Raw genomic sequence first — 9,700 nt, forward strand, 5'->3', positions numbered from 1 at the left:
CTAAGAGATGTATGTGACTGCAAAACTGGAAATATTTACCACAGTTCTTCTGATAAGATTCGCCAACTTTCCGCTGGATGTAAACTTTCATCCTTACCAGCGTTGCTCCTCCACAGATCCACCCCATGCTCCTTATCCCTCCTCTAGAAGCCGTTCTCAAAGGTCGCCATGATTCACCCCTGGTCGACATCTGACATTATATCAAGAATATAATGCCTAAAGTGTACATCTGAGAACTTGGGACAAGCTCTGGTTTAATGACAAGTGGACCCAGCGCCCTCTTCTGGCTCCTGCAGGTATTGCATGCATATGGTACACAGATAAGCAGGCAAAAACACACCTACACGTAAAATTAAAATAAACAAATCTATAAAGCAACTTAAGAAAATAATTTTTAAGTTTCCACGTATGGTGTAATATCAGTGTTGTTTCCACATGATTGGTGAAGTTCTTTTCTCCATATGAAACACCCTTCATCCTATCTCCATTAGGGTCAATTCTCCCTAGCAGATGGAAGTTCACAGGATACAAAATCCATATTAGAATTAGGAATCATATTCAGCCTTCTACCTCGTACAAAACAAGCACTTGAGTAACATATGAGGAAAGAAAAAATACATGTAAGAGAATTTCTATTCTCTTTTAATAAATATTGAATCAACCGAAATATGCTGAATTTACCTGCTCATCGCTTCCGTGTATGACTATTTCTCTCTGCAATAGCAATAACTGTTTTTGACAGACAAGATCAAAATCTCCAAGGGCAAATGTGTACTTTAGGAAATAGAGTAAACACCTTGAGTTCCTTCCCGTGGAATGCTGGCGAAGAAACGGGGCGAGGATTCCTCCACTTAATGTTAATCATTTATGAAATACTGTGGCTCACAGCTGGGCAATTGGAGTCATTTCAGGCAGTAAATATACATTTCCTGTCAAAACACATCAAACGGAGACGGCTTCAATTTATTTGAGAATGAGTTGTAACTAACTTCCAGATTGGCAATTTGGAGAAATCTCTGATGGTGGTTAATACCCTTGACGGTTCTCTTTTCTTCTGTTTTATTTTTATTTTAAGACTTTTTTTTTTCAGTGCCAGGGATCAAACCTAATCCTTGTGCATGCTGGGCGAGTGATCTACCCTGACCTATATCCCCAGACCCAGTTTTCTTCACTTCCTGCCTCCCCAGAAATGGCCCCAGTTCACTCCTGTATCGAACTTCCCCTCCAATTTCAAACCCACCATACCCTCCCCCTTCCCAGACCTCTGGGTTTTACAGAACTCCAGTCAGGTGGACATAACCCTCAAAAGAGAACCCTGTGCTGTCTGTGTAGGTAAGGGGCTTTCCCCACTGATCATCCTCTGCATCACTTCAGCCCCACCGAAAGCAACAATGATCTAAGAAATACAGGATACAGGCATCGACACAAACGGCGTCTTACAAAAATGAAGTCCCATTACTAGAGATTTATGGCAGGGCTCTGACAGCCTCAATAGACTAAGGTTGGCCACCCACCCCCATATAGCAATTAAATAGACAGTAATGGTGAAAAACGGAGGTAGGAGATTTATTCAGTGTAGCCACACGGGAAATGTTCAAATAAAATAAAAGGCGCCTATCTAGTGACCTCAACCTTTCTTTGGGCACCACGTGAAGTTTAGGTTTAAACGGCATAGCAAGCACATACCTCAAGAAACATCTCTGAAGAAGTAGCAGCAAGTTTGTAAGAGCCAGAGGTTGGGAAGGGCGCCAAGAATCAGTGTGCTCTGGGCGTGGTACAACCGCTGAGGCTGTCCGGGCAAGATCAAGCCGGTCACCATTCCAGCCTTTCAACCCCCCACTAAGGAGCTATCAGCTCCTGAGCAGGACGGCTGCAGGACTTCAGCACCGCCCTGGGATTCCAGGCACACTCGGCCACGTGGATGCCAGGCAGACAAACCTGTGTCCAGCAGCCGATCTACTGACGAGGCAGTCTCCGCAGCCCCATACACATAATTGCAAAGGGTATGCCGAACTCCAGAATTATAAAACTCGATTTAAAACCCCGTTTCCTGCAGACTTCCTTTAGTCACACCTTTCACATTACAAATCAATTTGTGTACTTTCAAACCTAAATCGTACAGTGGCGGCTCTGACCGTGAGCGCCTGATATCCCAGCCCTTGGAAGGAAGAGTAGTTCAAAGCTATTCTAGGCTACAGGGGGAGTTCGAGGCCAGCCTGTGCTATGAGACTCCTTCTCAAGTTTCTTGGTCTGTAGCAGCAAAGGCCTGCTGCTTGAGCCAGTTAAAGAGGTGTGATGGGGAGAGGGATGTACTATCTTGTTATCAAGCATCCCCCCCACCTCCCCACCCCTCATCCCCCCACCCTCGCACCAAGGGCCAGAAGGAGCAGTCTGAGTGCTTAAGGTTAATGGCAGTATTTACATAGCCATCAATTCACTTTCACAAAGAACTGCCCCTTAGCACCGTACAGCAATTGACTAGGTCCCTGACAGAGCGGAGCAGAGCTGCATCTCTGACAAGGAGGGGCAGCGCCTGAGACATCCTAATGACACCATTGTGTTTGTACTCTCCCGTTTATCTCCCCACTTACAGTTTAAAAGTCCTAGGCCTCCTGCCCAGCAAATCAGATTGGACTTCCATCTCTCCATCATATTTAGAAATAATCCTAAAAAACATTGGTACCAGTAAACTACAGTGGCTGTGCCTTATATTACAGTGCACCCCCCTTCTGTCTTCACCGTCTGATATGGTAGCCACCACATACACAGCTGATGAAAGCTAAATTAGTTAAACGGAAATAAAGGTGAAGACGTGGGCCCTTGTGAGGTCTCAGAAACCCAGAACAAAAGGCTGACTGAGGTGCCTATTACCATACCAAAGAGAATGCTGGCTAGCTCTCCCAGCATCCCTTGGTGCCTGTGGCTCCTCCCAGCCCTTCTCGTCCTGCCCTCTACTCTAAACCTCTCACTCCGAAGTCTGGGCTCTACTTCCCGTCCCTCAACCTGATCCCTGTATAACTCAGCCATTTTGGCTACACAGTCCCTTGACCAGGTCTCTTGACCAGGAAGCCTAATGATCAGCGCTCCTTTCTTGCCCTCCCTCCTCCTCTCTCCTTTCATGGTCTGGTTTAGTCTGCCTGCTGGCATGTTCACCTGGACTCTCCCCGCTGCCTGCTTCCCCCTTATATCTACAATACAAATCTTCTCTGTACTTTAGGAGGTGTCAGGTCCGCCTCCTTTCCTTTCTCTTTTTTAAACCCAGTTCTAACTCATAATAGACACAATTACAGAGCCCATGAGGGAATGTGGCTTAATAGCAGACATGGAGGATTTGGGTTTTACTCATGTTTATGCATGAGTGTGTACATGGATTTGTGCAGGCAGGCATATGTGCCCATGTGGCGTCAAGAAGACAACCTCAAGTGTGGCTCCTCAGGTACATCATACCCTTCCTTTCTGTCTTCCTTCCTTCTTTCCTTCTTTCTTTCCTTCTCTCCTTCCTTCTTTCCTTCTTTCCTTCCTTCCTTCCTTCCTTCCTTTCTTGTTTTTGTTTTTAGACAAGTTTCCCCACTGGTCTGGAACTCACCAGTCCAGACTAGCTGGACAGTCATTTCTGGGGTCCACCAGTTTCTGCCCAGCTTCAGGGACTTTAGTATAGCGACTCAATTGGTTAAGTGCCTACGGAGCAAGCATGAGTTTGGTTTCCTTAGCACCCACCTAAAAACTCCAGGTGTGGTCACATACACCTGCAACCCTGCAGAACAGAGGCAGGCAGATCCCTGTAGCACACTGGACAGCCATTCTGACTGATCAGTGAACTCCAGGCTCTGTGAGAGACTCCTAGCACTGACCTACAGCTCCATATACAATCAAATACACATTTACACACACACACACACACATACATACATGCACACAAAAAGACTATAAGATTGTAGTTGACCTTTGGCGTTTAACCTTTGATGCCTAAAACCTGACTACTTCTATGGTTTACATAACTTAATTCTAGGAGAAGATACAATGGAAAGGTTTTGTGCATCCTCTCATCTCCCAGGTCCACCCACTCTGAAGCTTGTCCTCTCAATAGCAATTCCACTTCTGCCCCCAGAAAACTCCTAACAGCGGTAGAAAGGGACCAGTAAGCATGAGACGCCTTCCTTTGATAAATGCCACATCTCGGTTAATGCCGTGCAAGAACTTGCTCACAAATGGTCTTCTGGTGCCCTCCTCCTTAGTATGAAAACATGGAGGAAGACCTCAGTGTGTATTGGGAAAAGAGCAGGTGAATAAAATGTACGTGCACAGTGGAATATTAGATGGGTGTTAAAAGTACTGAGGAAGCTCCACGTGTATCTCAGTGTAAACAGATCTCAAAAACAGCAAATGAAATGCTTGTGAAGCCAAATATCTGCTGTGATACCATTTCAATGAAAAAGTTCACCTCCAGGGTTGTATTTAGTGAGCATACTTTATTTAAATAATGAGCAGGAGAGTTTGGCACATTTTAACATTGAAGTAAAATGATGAATATGCTTCCTAATTCTTTTGACTTATTGACACTGACAAATCCACTTCACATGGTCAGAGGCCCACCCAGGACTCCTGCCCATCCTCCTGAGGCTCAGTGTCACTTGAGATATACTATATAATAAATATTTCTTGGAGCTAGGAGATATCTCAGTTGGTAAAGTACTTGCTTTAGACAGAGGTCTGAATTCAATCCTCAGGACACAGATATAAAGAGCCCAGCATAGTGACACCCACTGTATTACCAGAGCTTGGGCGTCAGAGACAGGAGAGCCCCATGCTGGCCAGCCAGCCTAGCTTACCTGGAGAGCTCCCGGCCAGTGAGTGAGCCTGTCTCAAAATCAAAGAGTGACTGGTGTCTGAGGAACAACGCCACACACGCACTGGTACACATGCACCACACATACACAAACACACACATCCCCCCATGTTCAGAAGGAGAGATGTTAAACTCCCCAGTGTTTGAGGGTGGAGAGAGATATGGTGTGGAGAGAGTGAAAGGCAACAGCTTCATTTTCTCTCAGACACCTTTTACTTCAACTTTTTAAAACTTTCGTGTGACCAGTGGGGCTCTCTGGTGGAGTCACTGTGGCCCTGCATTGTGGCAGCTGGTTTCTCTGCTACCAGGATGGCTCTTGAGCCGCTGTGATAATGTGAACCGGCTGCACCCAGCCATGGTTCCTTAAAGAGCATGTCTGCTTTCAAGGAATGCTGTTTTTCTAAAAGAATGAGGAAAAGGAGGAAGAGGAAGGAAGAAAGGAAGGAAGGGAGGGAGGAAGGAAGGGAGGGAAGGAGGAAAGAAGGGAGGGAAGGAGGCAGAGAGAAAGAGAGAGAGAGAGAGAGAGAGAGAGAGAGAGAGAGAGAGAGAGAGAGCAAGGAGATTAGATGACTGCCCTGGCCCACGAGTTTGACAATTCCAAATTCTAACTACAAATTCTACCTGCCAACACCCACATGTTTCTGTAAGTCGGACTCCACAAAAGGAGAGAGAAAAGAAAGACTTCACCAATGCCCATTCTATCTGCTGAGTAAGTATATCTGCATATGTTGGCACACGCCGATAATCCCAGGCACTGGAAGGTCTAGGAAGGAAGACAGGAGTTCAAGGTCATCCTCAACTATAGCAAATTCAAAACTACCTTGAGCTGTATGAGACCCAGTCTGGGGGACATACATATACACATACACATACGCTTACGCATACGCATACACATATGTATATATGTATAGAGAGACGGGAGGGGGGCAAGCATTTTACATTTCTTTTCTTATTCAAGGAAGGCTCACATTTGCAAACATAAGTTTTTTTAAACAATGTGAGCCAAAGTAAAACCCCACTCAAAGCTTCTCACTTAAGCAAACATAGAAGGTAATTGATTCCTTCAAGCGGCAAGCCTGTGCAGATGCATTCTATAGCCCCTCAAGTCCTATAACTCTATTGACTACTCCATCTTCTGGTCCTGCCCAGCAATTCAGTTATTCTCAGAATGGATGAAATCTTAAATCCACATCAGCTCTTAACATCTGCCAGAGTCTTAAAGCAAAAATTCCTATACGCCACCTGCTGGTAGGAGTATAATTTAAATCGAAGTCAAAAGGAGTCTTAGCAGGCTCAGAACCGAAAACTCAGCAGGCGTGTTTCCCATGCCAATAGAGACATCAGCAAGGTGCCAGAAGGCTGGGTGCCCTGTACAGACAAACCACTTCCTATTCACTGGAACAACTGACAGCTGTCTCAAAACCTTCAACTACAGCAAGTGCGTCTTGTGCAAACTGAAGGACATAATCAAAATCAGTTTCTCACATAGGACACTGATCCGACTCACATTAATTTATGCTTTGGGCTCGGTAATTTGAACCAATCTTCCGAGTCAGACTATTTTAGACAAGCTTATCAGCGGATTACAAAATTGACTAACGCCCATGCTAATCAAAATGGCCACGTGTTGTGGAAATCTTGACTAACTCCCATGCTAATCAGAATGGCCAAGTTTCTTTCACCTCTGAAAAAGGCACTAGCCTGCAAGGTGTTGCTCAGAGTGTGGTCCAAGGCTAACTCCCATGGACGTCTGTGAGACTTGCACACACAGACTCCGCCACAGATGTGCTGGATCCCAAGCTCTGTGGGTGAAGACCTGGTTCAGCACGCCCTCCAGGTGACTCTTACTTACCATCAACTGACATGTTGGTGCTTGCCTGTAATCCAAGAGCACCAAAATATGAGACAGAATTATTGTGTATGAGAGACCAGACTGAGTTACATAGGAAGCCATTGCAGGGTTACATGTAAGAGACCCTGTCTCCTGAGCTGGGGAGATAGCTCAGTCAGTAAAATGCTTGCTGCACAATATGTGTCTAATCTCAGAACCTAAATGGAAGCCCAGCAGTCCCAGCAGCAATCCCAGGGTTGAACTGGCAGAAACAGGAGATACACTGGGACTTGCTGGCTAGCCAGTCTAGGTGAATCTACAAGCTCCAGGTACCATAGGAGACATCACCTCAAAAACTGAGGTGGGCAGCAGTTGAGAAAGATACTAATGTCAGCCTCTGGTGTCTACACGCATACATGGACCTGTATGCCCACACAAACATACAAAGAGAGGCGGGGAGGGAGAAAATATGAGGCAGATAGACAGGCAAGCAGGCAGACAGACAGACAGACAGGCTGACTGCAGACAGACAGACAGATGGGCTGACTGACCCTGGCTTTAAAACAATAAAACAGTGAGGCAGTAATACTGCAGCTGGAAGTCAGTACACAACAGAAGACCGATAATATTAATACAAAATAGATTTGAAAAACTCCAGACTTCCGAATTTTGTAAAATGCCATTAACCTAAACCTATTTCATCCCCACTCCTTCTAAGTAAATGAAGACCGTGAAACTCATACGGGAATGTAGACAACGGTGTGTGAGTTCATGTCTATTTATGCTGTGGCTCAGAGATATTTGCACATCAAACCCGAATCTGACTTTACACTGGGGATCCTAGGTCTTTTGTAAATGTGGAGAGAGTAAATTCAGAATCAAAATGTCTTGAAGAAACAGTTTTCTAGGAATGCTGCCAGTCCCTTTCTCAGGGTGACCTTAACTTTCAGACTGAGGAATCTTCCCCTCTCCTGATTAATACTTCAAGGGATGATTAGTGAGCTTTGTTCCTGGAGACAGGGGGACACCCTGACTCATGACCCGCCTTCTCCAGAGCTCTTAGAGTGGTGACTTTAGCACGGAGGTCCTGTGTGGACAACAGAACAAATGGTTGCACCACCCTGCTCCCCACTCCCCAACAAGAAATGTGGAATCCCTGTGTTCTAACCCTTGCCATCTTCCTTCTCAATGACACGGAGAGCTTACAAATGAACTTCACACACCTGATGCAGGATTCCATGGGACCCCCCTCCTTGCTCAGATAAAGGCTTATTTCTGAATCTTTAGAATCAAATTAGGACATCGTCAGACACCTATTTGTGCAAACGTTAATTTCAAGTGTATTTAAATAACTTTGCCTCTTGCTTTTCCTCATCTCATCAAGCAGAGATGCTTCCACTGTGTAATCACGATAATGAATAAACATGGGGTGCTTACAAAGGACTTCAGCACCGCCAAACTGATCAATTGTTAATTCTACCAAGTGCCGGAACGTGCCTTCCTTGGCAGTGACTCCATCAAGCCATGATTACGGTGGGAAAGATGCCCATACCCGTATTTCCAGTGCCTCTAGAAAGTAAGCCCACAATCATCCCTCGGACTCCATCTTGGGTTCATCTGGGCCATTTCCTCTCCCATCCCACCTCTCCATGCCACCTCCAAGAGGCAGAAATTGTTGTGGCATTTACAAAGTCATGGGTGACATGATTATTAATTGGCAGAGATCTGGAAGCAACTATTACAGACCAAACAGAGTATATCCAGTGGGCCCTTATTATCTGGATAAAATGACAATTTCATAATAAGCATTTGGCCCAGAGGCTCCAAATCACCATGAAATGCTTCTGTGTGTCGGGACGAGGACAGTCAACACTCACCCTGGAGACAACACATTCATTGTGTTGTCTGTCCCTACCCAGGCCTAGGCCAGGCACCAGAAGAGTCGGGTCAGCCTTTTGTGCAGGGAAAGAACGAATGACCTCTTAAAGGCTCTGCCTCTGCTCTGCCACAGGCTATCTTCATCCCTGTGTGCCTTTCTTGCATGGAGGACACTAATGATGGTGCCTGCTTTATAGGACTCTGGGGACAAAATGGCTAGTGAGGTAAAATGGTACCGCCTCAATGACAATAGCATATTATCTCTAGAGAAAATTAAGCACAGAGTTCCATCAGGTCCAGAAGTCCTACTGTGCATTCATACCAGCAACAACTAAAACCAGGGGCTCGAGTGGCTATTGCATTTGTAACAACAGTTTGATAACACACAATTTGGGGTTTTTTCTTGGGGGTAGGAGAATTTGAAGTTGAGTGGGTAGGGAAATGGAGAGGATCTGAGATGAATTGAGGTAGGAGAAAGAGCACGATCAAAATATATTGCATGAAAATAATTTTAATTTAAAAGAAGAAAAATGGAAGGATATGTATACTTCCCAATCAATGCACATTTTAATTACTGCACTGTCCATCTTATATCTGTGATTTTTATCCTACTAAAGAACTAAAGTATATAAATATATGCTGGAAAGAAATAAGACAGCTACGTTTTACAGTGAACAAGAAAAACATGAGGCCAATCTAAACATACACTGACAACCCAAGAGGATGTGGAAGACAAACCCCTAACAGGAGAGCAAATTCTGGAGCTTGCTACATCATGGATCCAAGGCATTATGCTAAGTGACATGAGCCAGTCACAGAAGGACAAATACTGTATGGCCACACTTACAGAAGGCACCAAACGGAGCGAAAGTCAGGGTCATCAAAAGTAGAATGGTGGATGGCAGCAGTCACTACAAAGGGTACAGAAGCAGGGCTCAAAGGCTATGCTTGAGTTTAATACAAAGAAAAGAATGCCTCAGATAGAAAGAGACGGTGATACTCCAACATGATGAATAAACAATTGAAACATAGCCTCGAGAATGGCTAAAATGGTCGATTTTATGTCATTTCTGTCTTTTCAACACCCCCCCCCAAAAAATAGCATACTCAAGACAGCAACTTCAACACTAGCAATTGTCACTGCT

This window comes from Apodemus sylvaticus, chromosome 2, assembly GCF_947179515.1.
Source record: "Apodemus sylvaticus chromosome 2, mApoSyl1.1, whole genome shotgun sequence".
Classification (NCBI taxonomy): domain Eukaryota; kingdom Metazoa; phylum Chordata; class Mammalia; order Rodentia; family Muridae; genus Apodemus; species Apodemus sylvaticus.